Below are 16,400 nucleotides of genomic sequence, written 5' to 3' on the forward strand. Positions count from 1 at the left end.
GTTTTGTGATACCCGGTTGCGGGTTTGGCATGTGATGCCAATTAGCGCGTGAAGCTCCAAGTGAGTGAATCCTCACAACAAGGACTAGCTTGCCAGCAAGCAAGTGAATCTTGGTGAAAAATCATTGTGCCATCTCTTGCCACTAGGATTCTATTGTGATTGATTGATTTCATCATGTGATTGGCTCCTTCATCGACATGGCAGTATAAACATCACATCCCCTACCTTGCATTTACATTTCTAGTGTTGCTACGCTCTTTAGTGTAATTAGTTTTAAGAGCTAGCTTGTGTCAGGGTCTAGTGGTAAGTGAGGCTCTTTAGTTAGTCTTTGAGAGCTCCCTAACTTAGTGAAAGTGACATAGCATTGTGTGCTTAGAGACTATAGTGACTAGAATTGTGGTAGGTGGCTTACATTTTTAGTTGGCTAGCGCAACATTCATTTTGCCTCATAATTGTCTAACCGCTTTGCTTAGTGTTGTTGTAGAAATTTTTATAGGTTGTTCACCCCCCCCCCTCTAGCCATTAGGACTTTTCAAGTAGTATCAGAGCCGTGGTCACTGTGATTTGAGGCTTAACAACGTTCGGTGTCAAAATGGCTCAAATTAACAACACCAAGAAGCCACCCCAATTTGATGGCTCAAATTATCCATATTGGAAGGTAAAGATGACCACCTATATCTAGTCAATCAATACAAAGGTGTGAAAGGTGGTGGAGACCAAGATTGAGGTTGCCAATGAGGAGGCTCCCACCACCATCGAAGAAATGCTACTCCAAAATAATGGCATTGCTCTTAGTGTCATTCATGATGCATTGGATGAGAGAACATTTGAATAGATCAAGAACATTGAGAGGGCTCATGAGGCATTAAAGATGTTGGAGGAATCATTTGAGGACACTCAAGCCATGAAGGGTGCAAAGTCATACATTCTCAAGGAGAAGTTTGCAAGCTTCAAGATGAAGAATGATGAGAGTGTGCCAGAGATGTTCCATAGGCTTTAAGTGCTTGTCAATGATCTCAAAGCACTTGGAGAAGAGGTGAAGGACATGGACTTCTCCCATAAGTTCTTGAGATGCTTACCTTTGAGATTTGGCACATTGGTCACTATCCTAGTGAGGAGTGGTTTGAACACAATAACACCAAACCAAGTGTTGGGTGATGTGATGACTGATGATACATATATATATATAGATGATGATGAGAAGGAAGAAAAGAAGGAGCAGAAAGATGAGAAGAAGGATGGGAAGAAGAAGAGTGTGGCATTCAAAGTCACATCATCCAAGGGCAAGGCAAAGCAAGAATCATCAAGTGAAGATGAAGATTTGAGCTTTGATGAGGTTAATGATAAGAATATGGCTCTCTTTGTGAAGAGATTTGGCAAGTTCATGGTGAAGAAGGGCTACCATGCTAGAGGGAAGAAGTCTTCATCCAAGAACAAGCAAGAGTCAAGAAGGTGCTTCAAGTGTGGAAGCAAGGATCATCTTGTTGCTCAATGCCCATATAATAGAGACAACAATGATGATGACAAGAAGAGCAAGAAGAAGGACAAGAAGGAGAAGAAGGACAAGATGACCTTCAAGAAAAAGAAGTGTGGTTCATATGTGGTCACTTGGGATAGTGATGCTTCCTCAAGTGATGATGATGATAGTGATGATGACAAGACCACCAATAAGAAGGCTCTTGCAAGCATTGCTATAAATGAGAAGCCTTCTCTCTTTGACATTCTATCATGCTTCATGGCTAAGGCCACTAAGGTACAAGATGATGGATGTGATGAGGAACATGATAATGAAAGTGAAGGTGACAATGATGATGAACCAACTAAATATGAACTAATTGACATGTTGAAAGATGATAAAGAACATTTTGACATTAAGAGAAGGGAATGCAAAGACTTGTGAAAGGAACTAAAAGCCCTTAAGCAAGCCTTTGATGAGCTCAATGCTACTCATGAGAGTCTAAAGGAAGACCATGAGGAGCTTGGCAAGGCTCACAAGAAGCTTGAAAAAGCTTATTCCTCTCTACTTAATGATCAAAATGAGAAGGAGCATGTTGTAATATGTGACAAAGGTTTAACTTGTCATATAATTGATGAATCTTTCTATAAGCCTATTGTTGTTGCCCCCGCTAACCCTTCATGTAGCTCAACATCCACTTTAACCTCACCTATGAGTGAAGGTTTCACTTGTGATGCCTCACTTATGGTTGAGAATGAGACCTTGAAGAAGGAGGTCAACGAGCTCACTCGTGCCGTAGGCAAAGCCTATGGTTGTGAGGACCGCTTGCTTATGTGCTTGGGTAGCCAAAGAGCTTCTCTCTACAAAGAGGGTTTGGGCTATACCCCCAAGAAAGGCAAAGTGGCCTTTGCTCCTCACAAGACTAGTTTTGTGAAGAACAGTGGTCAGTTTTGCACTAGTTGCAAGCAAGTTGGTCACATAGAGCAAAAATGCATGAACAAGAAATCACAAGCTAATGTATCCTCAATTAAGCTTGATTCTTTCTATGTGCTTACCAAGGGTACTAATGGTGTGAAGGCTAAGTTTATTGGTGCACCCTAGATGGGCTCAAAGAAGAAATTTATTTGGGTACCAAAGAGCTTAGTGACTACCCTTTAAGGACCCAAGCAAGTTTGGGTACCTAAAAAGAATTAATCTTCTTTTGTAGGTAAATTACAAAGCCGAAGGAAGGTATTGGGTTCTTGATCGTGGGTGCACTCAACATATGACCTGTGATGCAAGAATATTCAACTCAATCAACACCAATGATAGTAATGGCTATGATAGTATCACATTTGGTGACAATGGCAAGGGCAAGGTCAAAGGGTTTGGTAAGATTGCAATATCAAATGACTTGAGCATATCTAATGTGTTGCTAGTTGAGAGCTTGAACTTTAATTTGCTATCTGTGGCTCAATTGTGTGATCTTGGATTCAAATGCATATTTGGGGTAGAAGATGTAGAGATGATAAGTGTAGATGGCTCTAATTTGATCTCCAAAGGCTTTAGATATGAGAATCTATACTTGATTGATTTCAATGCTAGTGAAGCTCAATTGTCAACATTCTTGTTCACTAAGTCTAGTGTGGGTTGGTTATGGCACTAGAAGGCTTGGTCATATTGGAATGAAACAATTGAATAGATTGATTAAGCATGACTTAGTTAGAGACTTGAAAGATGTTGTGTTTGAGAAGGATAAGTTTTGTAGCTCTTGTTAAGCCGGCAAACAAGTTGGAAACACCTATCCTAAGAAGAACATTATGAGCACTAGTAAAGCATTTGAGTTGTTGCACATGGATTTATTTGGGCCAACACTATACTAGCATTGGTGGAAACAAATATGGCTTTGTGATAGTAGATGATTACACTAGATACACTTGGGCATTCTTTCTAGTGAACAAGAGTGATGTGTTTGTAACTTTCAAATCATTTGTCAAGGGCATATACAATGAGTTTGAAACAACCATCAAGAGAGTTAGAAGTTACAATGGTAGTGACATCAAGAACACAAGAATTGATGAGTTGTGTGATGAGTTTGGAATTAGAAATCAATTCTTGGCCAAGTACACTCCACAATCAAATGGCCTTGTTGAGAGGAAGAATACAACCTTGATTGACATGGCAAGATCAATGTTGAATGAGTACAATGTGAGTCAATCCTTTTGGGCTGAAGCTATCAACATGGCTTGCTATTGTAGCAACTTCTTATATTGTCACCCATTGAGAGAGAAGACACCTTATGAGCCCTTGAATGGTAGAAAGTCCAACATTGCATATTTTCGGGTTTTTGGTTGCAAATGTTATATCTTGAGGAAAGGCACTAGATTAAGCAAGTTTGACAAGAAATATGATGAAGGATTCTTACTTGGATACTCAACCACTAGCAAAGCATATAGAGTTTGGAATTTGGTAAATGGTACTCTTGAGAAAGTTCATGATGTTGAATTTGATGAAACCAAGGGTTCCCAAGATGAGAATGACAATCTTGATGATGTTAGAGGCATTCAAATTTCAAATGCCATGAAGAACATGGATGTTGGTGAATTGAGGCCTAGGCAAGTGATAGATGAAGAAGATAATCAAGTGCAAGTGCTCTCTAACTCAAATGTGCAAGTTGATACAAATCAAGCAAGTACAAGTGGTTCTCATGACAATGAAGAAGATCAAGTGGCTAGTACATCATCTCAATCCAATGAACATGCAAGTGCAAGCAACAATGTTCCAATACTCTAACCAACCAACATTGCAAGAGATCATCCATTGGACACTATAATTAGAGATATTTCTAGAGGTGTACAACCAAGATCAAGATTGGCTTCATTTTGTGAATACTTCTCATTTATGTCATTATTGAACCAAACAAGATAGAAGAAGCATTGATAGATGTTGATTGGATGAATGCTATGCATGAAGAATTAAACAACTTCACTAGAAATTAAGTATGGGAATTAGTTGAGAGATGAAAGGGACACAATGTGATTGGAACCAAATGGGTCTTTAGAAACAAGCAAGATCAAGATGGGACAGTTGTAAGGAACAAAGCAAGATTGGTAGCACAAGGTTACACTCAAGTTGAAGGTCTTGACTTTTAAGAAACATATGCCCCGGTTGCTAGATTGGAAGCAATTAGAATCTTGCTAGCATATGCTTGTGCCCACAACATCAAGCTTTATCAAATGGATGTCAAGAGTGCATTTCTCAACGGGTATATCAATGAAGAAGTATATGTTGAGCAACCTCCTGGTTTTAAAGATGACAAGAAACCCAACTACGTGTATAAGTTAAAAAAGGCATTGCATGGATTGAAACAAGCACCTAGAGCATGGTATGAGAGGTTGAGGAACTTTCTACTCTCTAAAGAGTTCATGATGGTCAAAGTTGACACCACTCATTTCACCAAGAAGATTGGCAAGGACTTGTTTGTGTTGCAAATCTATGTTGATGACATTATATTTGGATCAACCAATCAAGACTTTTATGAAGAGTTTGGGAAGATGAAGGCTAATGAGTTTGAGATGTTCATGATTGAAGAGTTGAGTTACTTCCTTGGTCTTCAAATCAAACAATTGAAGAATGGTACATTTGTGAGTCAAGGAAAGTACATCAAAGACATGCTCAAGAAGTTTGGCATGAATGAGAGCAAGGCCATTAGTACACCAATGGGAACAAATGGAAATTTGGATAGTGATGCAAGTGGCAACATGGTGGATCAAAAGTTGTATCGCTCTATGATTGGAAGCCTACTCGATGTGACCGCATCAAGGCCGGATGTCATGTTTAGTGTGTGCATGTGTGTAAGATTTCAAGCCTCACCAAGAGAAAGTCATTTGAAGGCAACAAAGAGAATATTGAGGTACTTGAAGCATACACAAAATGTTGGTTTGTGGTATCCCAAAGGAGCAAAGTTTGAGTTAGTTGGATATTCGGACTCCGATTATGTGGGATGCAAGGTTGAAAGGAAGAGCACATCGGGCACATGTCAATTGTTGGGAAGATCACTTGTTTCATGATCACCAAAGAAGCAAAATAGTGTTGCATTATCAACCACCAAAACCAAATACATATCCGTCGGTAGTTGTTGTGCACAAATACTTTGGATGAAGGCCACCTTGAATGACTTTGGAATCAAGTTCAAGAAAGTGCCATTGCTATGTGACAATGAGAGTGCTATCAAGCTTACCAACAATATGGTTCAACATGCAAGAACAAAGCACATTGATGTCCACCACCATTTCATTAGAGATTATCAACAAAAAGGGGACATTTGCATTGAGAGTGTGGGCACCGAAGATCAACTTTCTGACATATTCACCAAGCCACTTGATGAGAAAAGGTTTTGCAAGCTAAGGAATGAGTTGAACGTATTGGATTTCTCAAATATGTGTTGATGTACCCCCACTTATATGACATGCCTCTCTTTCAAGCAATCCAAGGTAAAAGTTGATTGGCATGCATACATCTCTTGCTAAGGACATGTTTAGTGCATCTAGTCATTCCTCATGTTTTATAGGCTCATTTGTGAGAAACAAATGAATTTGATGCTTGTATGGTACCACTATTGCTTCTATGCTTGATATGATCTAGTGGTAGCATATGACATGTTTGTGGGCTTGTGAACCTAGTGTTTGATCTAGAAAATGAACTATGAGTGTTTAACTCAACATGGTACAAGATAACCCTTGAAATGAGGTGTGAAGAAGCTTGTCCTTGGATAAAACCGAGTTAAATATCTTTGGCAAGTGTTCTAGATTGGACCAAATTTGGGAAAATGATCCTCACCCCATTGATTGGCATTGATAATCTTAACCTATCTAAAATTTAAACATTTGTGGTCATTGATGACAAAGGGGGAGAAATTGCACAAAGATAAGGTTAAATGGCAAAAGGGGAGAACTTTGACATAGGGGGAGAAATATAAAAGTAAAGGGATCAATTAAAATTTCAGCACACAAGTAGGGGGATCAAGCTCATAAACTTGATTGATGCATTTGAATGTGCATTTCATATGTTTGCTTGCATGGCACAAGTTTTAAATTAAAATTTCATGCTTGTGTGATGTATGCTAGTTGTAGGATTGAATGTTGAAATGAAAAACTAGCATGCATAGGTGGTAGTTAGATATGCCTTGCTTTGCTCTCGCAAGTGGTACTAGAACCTTGCTTCTAATGTTGATCTCACGAGGTATCTAGTTCTTGTCTTTGCAAGTGGTATCTAACTAAGCAATGGTGCTAAGGATGGTATATTTGGTGCACTCCAATTGGTATCATGCTTCAAAGGTCCATCTCTTATACCTCAGCATCATTTGGTAGACATTACTCTCCCACAACTCAAATCCATGCATATGTGCAAGCTTCCATCCAAACTCTTAGCACATATGTAGGGGGAGCTAAAGCTACCAATTTGGGTTCATGAAACTTGTCCATATCCTTTTACACATGGTAAATATGCTTGGGCAAGCAACATGGATTCAAATAAATTTCAATTCATATCTTTGTGAAAGGGTTGTCATCAATTACCAAAAAGGGGGAGATTGAAAGCTCTAGTTTGGTTTTGGTGAATTGATGAAACCCTATGTGCTAACCTACTTTCTCTAGTGATTATGAGGTAGGTAGCACTACTCCAAGTGGTGGAGCAAATGAAGATCATGTTGATGTTGGTGATGGTTGAAGGGACCATGATGCCTAAGAGGGGGGTGAATTAGGCAACTTAAAAATATAACTCCTAAACTATGGCCTCTTTTTCTAACCCTAGCAAAATTTATGCAATAGATAAACTATCTAAATGTGCAACTATGGTTTTACTAGTGTGTTGCTATCTCTACTGCAAAAGCAGTAATACATATAATGTAAATGCAGAAGTTAAAGAGCAAGGTAGAGATATGCAAACTCCCATCGATGACTCTGGTATTTTTACCGAGGTATCAAGAAGCGCGCAAGCTTCCCCCTAGTCCTCATTAGACCCCTCACAAGGAATGCCTCTCAAGGGCCAAGCTCCTAGTCAGGTAACTCCGTGGATAGCCATGGCCCTTCCCCACGCGCAAGTGGGTCTCTGACGTGCCTTCCGGTAAGCCTCTCCCTGATGCTCCCCACCGTCTTCCCTATCAAGCTTCTGGCCAAAACACCGCGGGCCTTATTCCCTCTGGTACATGGTGGTGGCCACATCACAAACGTGGTTGGTGTGATCTCACAAGACTACAAGCCCTCCGATGTACAACAATGGTGCGTGCAAGCACCGAGTGGAAAGAGGTATGCAAACCTCACTAAACACTAGGCCTAAACCTAGAGCAAGCGCATAAGCAGTGGTCTAATCAACCTAACCACTTCGCAAAAGCACCTATGCTAATCACCTAATAAATCACTAAGCACTATACAAGTGGAGATCACTAAAATGGTGTATCAACACCCTTGATATGTTTTCTTAGCTCCACTCTAGTCAAATGGCCGGTTGGGGGTTGTATTTATAAGCCCCACTGACAAAGTAGCCGTTGGGGACGAAGTCCCGCTTTTCTGCTACTGACTGGACGCTGGAGTCATCCTGATCGGACATGTCCAGTCATCCTGACCATTGGAGCAGCGAACAATTGACCAGATGCTGCCAGCGTCCGGTCACTTGCCATCGGACGTGTCCGGTCGCAAGTTCGCCGCTCTGGAACCTCTCTGTACTCGATTGGATGTTGTTGTCCTGCGTTCGGTTAGTTTGCCGCCAGCGTCCGGTCACTTGCTAAGTGTGTTGCCGGGCTGATGAACAGTGCCATCGGTGTGTCCGGTCGATTCACATGTTCAGCATTCAGTCACTACTGCTGCGCCTACTATTGCTAAGCCACTGATCAGAGCGTCCGGTCACTTTCTTCTAGCGTTTGGTCACTTCTGTGAGCTCATTTCTTCGCGATCTTGTGTACGGCTTGGTTCCTATCTTCGTGCTTGGACTTAGCTTGATATCTTGGTCTTTTCTTGTGCTCCTAAGGTCTTGCTTGTGGTGTTGATCATCGGATCATCACGTCGCCTTCATCCATGTCACGTCTTGCACCCTATTGAACTACAAAACAATCACTTGCAAATTCATTAGTCCAATTTGGTTGTGTTGGTCATTAAACACCAAAATCCAAAGTAAATGGGCCTAGGGTCCAATTTCCTTACAATCTCCCTCTTTTTGGTGATTGATGACAACACGACCAAAGCAAGCAAATAATAAAAATTTGGAATTTAAAAACTATCTACTTGCTAGGATGCAATGCAAGGGGCAAGATTATATGATGCTAAAATATACTACTTGTAAGACTACATAAAAACTTATCTTGCCCTTACAAATGTCCCCATGTGGTATTATGGATTTAAGCCTTGCTTCCTATAAATTCTCCCCATTACATAAGCTAATCCATAATCCACTATCCTCCCTTTCTCGGTCCATTACCACTTGTAGACCATTACCACTTGTAAATGATCTAGCTTTTGGTCCTACAAATTAATGCTTGCTTTTGGTCCTCTAAATTCTCCCCCTTTGGAATCAAACACCAAAAAGGAAGACATTAGTAGCACAAGGGAGGGTCAAACTTTGTGATCCTTTGTGTGTAAAGTGGAATAGATCACAAAATTTGACTCTCACATTATATAGACTAAGCTCCCCCTAAATATATGCTTACATATGGTAGAAGACAAAGCATATGCATAATTGGCAAAGTATTGCTCAGGAGAATTTAATCTATATAATGCATGGAGAAATCATATAAATATCAAAATGAAATCAACATGATGATATTGGTTTAGAAATACCACATGTGGAAACCAATTTGATTTCTACCACTTGCAATAGGTGGTTGATATTTGAAGTGTGATGCTTAACTCCGGGGACTCCATTTTTCTTGCAATGAGACTACTACACACATGATAAGCTTGAAAAGGTGTTAGTCTCAAAGCATCCAACTTGTAGATTAACCTCCCCCTAAATTTGTGCATACAAGCATGGAGTACTTGTAGGAATCATGCATATTTGATTTTAAACTCAAAAATACCACTTGAAAGATGACATCACATAAACATGAGAGTCATTTTTTAAGGTGATATTTGGGAGAGATTATCTACAATTTGGACTTTGGCACATATTAGATGAATAATCGACAGACAAGCTATGTGTCGTGCTCCTAAATAATTTTAAACCATGTAGGTTTGCTCCAAGGGTTAAGAATGAAACCGAGCAAGCCTACCATATGATATACCTAGTGTATGCATGACAAAAGATGTAAGCATGCAAATGCAAACCTAGGCATGAAGAGTAACTAGATGCTTAAAGATACCAATTTGTAAGAAAGTTCAATCTAATACCAATTGAAGCAAATATAATCTAGTTACCTAACATGGGAAGGGGAATTTAGGTCCATAGTATTCACTAACCCACTTGGCAATGTCTTTGTCCATCATGATGCACCCCATGAAATGCATCCACACTTTGCCAAGTCTCCAAATTCCCCATAGTCCATTGGATTTCTCACTTCCCTTTCGGGATCCAAACCTTCTTGGTGCTCTTCATGTTGGAAATGATTTCCTTTGGCACCCAAAAGCGTTTGACCCCATTGTTGGCTTTCTTGTTCACCTTGATGGCCACCACCTTATCATTTTTCTTCTTCTTCAAGAGATAAGGTGTGGAGGCCTTCTTGTCCACCTTGTTGGTGTAGGTGTTGGAGAGCTTGCTTATTTGCTTTTTCTCTTTCTTCTTTGCTCCTCCCCCATTCTTCACCTTTCACTCATAGGACTTGTGACCTTCCTTGTGGCACATGTAGCAAACCATGGTTTGTCCTTCATCAAGCTTCTTCACTCCCTTGATGGTGTTATCTTGATGAAGTTGGGCTTGCTTCGCCTTGCCTTTTACTTGAGTCAAGTCCTTGGTGAGGCGAGCTACTTCTTGCTTGAGTTGCTCATTCTCCTTTTCAACCTCTTGTGTGCATGTATCTATGACAACTTTCTCAACACAAACTTGGTTGCACAAGGATGAGTCTAAACATAAATCATTACAAGAAGTAGATACATCCTTTTTAGACATGTTAGTGATAGAACTTTTCTTTTTAGATGCCTTGGTGAGGGTTGTACTAACGGCTTCAAGATTAGCAACTTTATTAGTTAGCTCATCATAATGTTTGCACATGGTTTCCATTTTAGTAAGCAAACTTTTATAAGCATCTTGTGAGCTAGCTAACTTTTCTTTTAATTTTTCATTTTTCTTTACAAGTTGCTTATCATTGATTGTGCATGCATTTGTTGTTGCACTAGCCTCAAGTTGCTCAATTTTAGTAGATAGTTCAATATTGAGATTAGCAAAGTTTTCATATTGTTCAAGCAAAGTTTTGTATGCTTCTTGTGAACTATCTAGTTTTTCTTTTAATTTTGTAAGCTTCTTTTGTTGACTAGTGCAAACTTTAGCATAATTAAGATTTTGTAGCACAATTTTCTCATAAGAAGGCATTTCATCATTACTATCACTCTCACTAGAGGATGAGCTTTCGTTACCTCGTGCTATAAGGCACACACGAGAAGAGCTTGATGATGAGTGCTTGCGCCCTCGCCTCTTGTGATGGTGTTCTTCTTCACTTGAATAATCATCCCATGACCTTATTGATGTGAGGGCTTGGTTCCTGATTGCCTTCTTCTTTGTCTTGGGTGTGGGCTTGTTTGGACAAACTTCCACAAAGTGCCCCAACTCACCGCATTCATAGCATCCTCTCTTTCTTTGCTCATTTCTTTGATTGGTGAAAATGAGGTCTTGGATTTGGGTGGGCACACCCTTGACATTGAGCTTTTGGATCATCTTCTCCACCTTGTTGATTAGTTTGATTAATTCTTCATCAAGGTCGAAGGTGGAGGAGGAAGATTGGTCATCATCACTTGAATCTTCATCATCCTCATCTTCTTCTTCATCTTCACTTGAGGAGCTTAGGCTTGAGCTTGTCTCAACTTGCTTTCCCTTCATCTTCTTTTACTCGCTACATGCAAGAGCTTTGCCTTTGCTTGATGAAGAGGCTTTTTCTAGACCCATCTTGCGTGACATTTCAAATGCCACTATCTTGCCAATGACTATGGTCAGAGTCATGGTGCTCAAGTCCTCCATGTTGTGAAGGATGGTGACGATACTTGCATATTTCTTTTGTGGTAGCACAGGAGATGATCTTCCTCACGATGTCCACGTCATCTAGCTTTGTTAGTCCTATTGAATGGAGCTCATTGATAATTAGATTCAAACAAGAATACATATCACGAGCAAGCTCATCATCATTCATTGTAAAGGAATCATAATTTTGTTTAGCTAGACAATGTTTTTGCTCACGGACATTAGATGTGCCGTCATGGAGCTCTTGGAGTTTTAACCAAATTTCATGTGCTATATTTAAAGTGAACACTTGGTTAAACACATCCATGCTAAATGATTCAAACAAGCAATTCTTAGCTCTAGCATTGAAATGTATTTCCTTTTCTTCGCTCTTTGTGGGTTTATCGGGATTCTTAATGGGTTTCATCCCATCACTGAGTGACTCTCCAAACTCCCAAATCAACTGCCTCAAGGTAGCAAGCCATTCTAGCTCTATAGTAGGGGAAGTTAGTGCCGTCAAAGTGCGGAGGCCTAGAGGTATTCATCCCAACCACTCTAAATAGCGTCGGCTCAACGACGGTTAAGCCAAAGGTCCAAATTGAGCGAACCTGTCTATGATACCAATTGAAGGGACCATGACGCCTAAGAGGGGGGGGTGAATTAGGCAACTTAAAAATATAACTCCTAAACTATGGCCTCTTTTTCTAACCCTAGCAAAACTTATGCAATCGATAAACTATCTAAATGTGCAACTACAGTTTTGCTAGTGTGTTGCTATCTCTACTGCAAAAGGAGTAATACAAATAATGTAAATGCGGAAGTTAAAGAGAAAGGTAGAGATATGCAAACTCCCATCGATGACTCTGGTATTTTTACCGAGGTATTGAGAAGCACGCAAGCTTCCCCCTAGTCCTTGTTGGAGCCCCTCGCAAGGAATCTCTCACAAGGGCCAAGCTCCCAGTTGGGTAACTCTGTGGATAGCCTCGGGCCTTCTCCACATGCAAGTGGGTCTCCGACGTGCCTTCCGGCAAGCCTCTCCCAGATGCTCCCCATCGTCTTCACTATCAAGCTTTCGGCTAAAACATCGCGGGCCTTGTTCCCTCTGGTACACGGTGGCGGCCACACCATAAATGTGGTTGGTGTAATCTCGTAAGACTACAAGCCCCTCTGATGTAAAACAATGGTGCGTGCAAGCACCGAGTGGAAAGAGGTATGCAAACCTTACTAAACACTAGGCCTAAACCTAGAGCAAGCGCATAAGCAGTGGTCTAATCAACCTAAGCACTTCGCAAAAGCACCTACGCTAGTCACCTAATAAATCACTAAGCACTATGCAAGTGGAGATCACTAAAATGGTGTATCAACACCCTTGATAGGTTTCCTTAGCTCCACTCCACTCAAATGGCCAGTTGGGGGTTGTATTTATAAGCCCCACTGAGAAAGTAGCCATTGGGGACGAAGTCCCGCTTTTCTGCTACTGACCGGATGCTGGAGTCATCCTGATCAGACACGTTCGGTCATCCTGACTATTGGAGCCACGAACAACTAATCGAACGCTGCCAGCGTCTGGTCGCAAGTTCGCTGCTCTAGAACCTCTGTGTACTCGATCGAATGCTATTGTCCTATGTCTGGTTGGTTTGCCGCCAGCATCCGGTCACTTGCTGAGTGTGCTGTCGGGCTAATGAACAGTGCCATCGGTGTATCCGGTTGATTCACATGTTCAGCATCCGATCGCTGCTAGCTGACGCCTGCTATTGTTGAGCCACTGATCGGAGCGTCTAGTCACTTTCTTCCAACGTTTGGTCCAGCGTTAGGTCACTTCTGTGAGCTCATTTCTTCGCGATCTTGCATACAGCTTGGTTCCTATCTTCGTGCTTGGACTTGGCTTGATATCTTGGGTCTTCTCTTATGCTCCTAAGGTCTTGCTTGTGGTGTTGATCATCGGATCATCATGTTGCCTTCATCCATATCACGTCTTGCACCCTATTGAACTACAAAACAATCACTTGCAAATTCATTAGTCTAATTTGGTTGTGTTGGTCATCAAACACCAAAATCCAAAGTAAATGGGCCTAGGGTCCATTTTCCTTACAATGGCCATGGTGATCAAGTGCTCAAGCTTAGAAAAGAAGAAAGAGAAAAACAAAAAGCTTAAGGCAAAGGTGAAACTTGATATGAGCTTTTTGGTTTAGTGACCGAGACACTTAGTGAGTGTGATCATATTTTGGATCAATAGTCGTACTATTAAGTGGGGGTGAAACTCGTATCAAAATGCAGTTATCAAAGTGCAACTAGATGTTCTAACTCATTGTATATGCATTTAGATCTAGTGGAGAGCTAACACCCTTGAAAATGTTTGTGAAAATATGCTAACACATGTGCATAAGGTGTTACACTTTGTGGTTAGCACATTTGAGTAAGGGTGGAGAAGTAGCATTTGAGGAGAAGTGAAAACAAGGCGTCGGACCCTGTTCTCTGGAGCATCGGACTAGCTCGCAACCTAGGTTCGACGGCTAACCCTAGCATAGGGGCTTAGGCGCGAGGTGTCAGACCCTGCAGCGTGGAGGCATCGGACGGCACGTGTGCATTGTTCATCGCGTGGGAGAGAACGAGGTTTAACGCGGTGCTGACACGTGGCAGTGTCGGACTAAGGGCTAGGTTCGACGGCAGGCGTCGGACTCAGGTCCGATGGATTTTACCCTCTCTGGTGCTTACTAGAGTGCGTTGGACTAGCACTGTGCCTGGTCAGATGATGTGTCTATAGCTCGAGTTCGACATGGTGTCAGTGACCGTTCGCGCTGGCAATGATCACTTTGATTTAAATGGACGCGTGGCAGCTCAGCATTGGCTCTGGCTGGCGTCGGACCTAGGCGTCGGACTGTCCAACCGCCCCATGAGCATGAGTTCGACTCCCCTTCCTATGACCTAACGGCTCTATTTTGTGGGGGCTTCTATTTAAGTCCCTTGGCTGGCTCTAGCTCACTCTCTTAGCCATTTGCATTAACGTAGCAACCTTGTGAGCTTAGCCAAAGCCCTCCCACTCATCTCCATCATAGATTCATCATCTTTGTAAGATTGGGAGTGAATCCAAGTGCATTGCTTGAGGGATTGCATCTAGAGGCACTTGGTGATTGTGTTTCGCTGCGGGATTCACTTGTTTCTCTTGGTGGTTGCCGCCACCTAGATGGCTTGGTGCAGCGAGGGTCGTCGAGCGAAGGAAGGTGATTGTCTCCAGCTCCGATCGTGGTGATTTTGTGAGGGGTTCTTGACCTTTTCCCGGTGGAGAGCCAAAATATACTCTAGTAGGATTGCTCATGGTTTATGTGATCCTCATCTTATGTTGGTTTTACTGGCACCCTGTTGCGGGTTTGGCGTGTGATGCCAATTAGCGCGTGAACCTCCAAGTGAGTGAATCGTCATAACGAGGACTAGCTTGCCGGCAAGCAAGTGAACCTCGGTGAAAAATCATTGTGTCATCTCTTGCCACCGGGATTCTATTGTGATTGATTGATTTCATCGTGTGATTGGCTCCTCCATTGACACGATGGTATAAACATCACATCCCCTACCATGCATTTATATTTCTCGTGTTGCTACGCTCTTTAGTGTAATTAGTTTTGAGAGCTAACTTGTGTCGGGTCTAGTAGTTAGTGAGGCTCTTTAGTTAGTGTTTGAGAGCTCATTAACTTAGTGATAGTGACATATCATTGTGTGCTTAGAGACTATAGTGAGTAAAATTGTGGTAGGTGGCTTATATTTTTAGTAGGTTAGCGTAACATTTGCTTTGCCTTATAATTGTCTAACCGCTTTACTCAGTGTTGTTGTAGAAATTTTTATAGGCTATTCAACCCTTCTCTAGCTATTAGGATCTTTCAAAGCTATCGTGTACCGAAGGGAATAGGGTCTATGGCGGTTCGGCTGGAAGCTTGATAGTGAAGACATCGGGAGTGGTCTGGGAGAGGCTTACCGGAAGGTACACCGAAGACCCACTTACGCATGAAAAAGACCCGGGGCTATCCATAGAGTTACCTTATCGGGAGCTTGACCCTTAAGAGAGATTTCTTACTATGGGCTCTAATGAGGACTAGGGGAAGCTTGAGAGCTTTACGATACCTCGGTAAAAATACTGGAGTCATCGACGGGAGTTTGCATCTCTACCTCATCTTTACCTTCCATATTTATATTGCTACCTTGGTTGTGTGCTTTACTTTCCTAACTTAGTTGATAGACTACTTGATAGGATTGGAATCAAGGTTGCATAACTCTTTTATGATAAAGATAGCAACACACTTAGTAAAACCTTAGTTGCACATTTAGATAGATTATTTTATTACGTAGGTTTTGCTTAGGTAAAATTAAAGAATATAGTTAGAAATAGAATTTTAAGCTGTCTAATTCACCCCGCAAATCTAATTAGCGACCTGGTGCGGGACCACGCGGCGCGGCCTGGCCTGCTTTTGAGTAGGGCTGGCGTGCACCCAACACGACGCGCCCCCGCACATGGGCCTAGCGGACCTGCGCACGCAGCCTTATCCATCATGCATGCAGCTGTTCACGGGACCTGCTTGCTTTTCTAAACTTATTTATTTTGCTTTCTTTCTTTTTAAAAATACAATACCTTTCTTGTTTTTTTGGTTTTTTTTGCACCATCGTGTTTTTCATGATGAGAGCTACAAAACTGGACCTATAATGCATATATTTTGGAATTTATTTTATATGGTGTTAACTTACGTTTTTTGTATAGTAGCTACTTATGTATTTTATAATATAGTGGTAATGAAAATAACTTGTCACTTGGTTAAAATATACCTTGCTACATACTTGAAATTTA

This window comes from Miscanthus floridulus, chromosome 4 (assembly GCF_019320115.1).
Source record: "Miscanthus floridulus cultivar M001 chromosome 4, ASM1932011v1, whole genome shotgun sequence".
NCBI lineage: Eukaryota > Viridiplantae > Streptophyta > Magnoliopsida > Poales > Poaceae > Miscanthus > Miscanthus floridulus.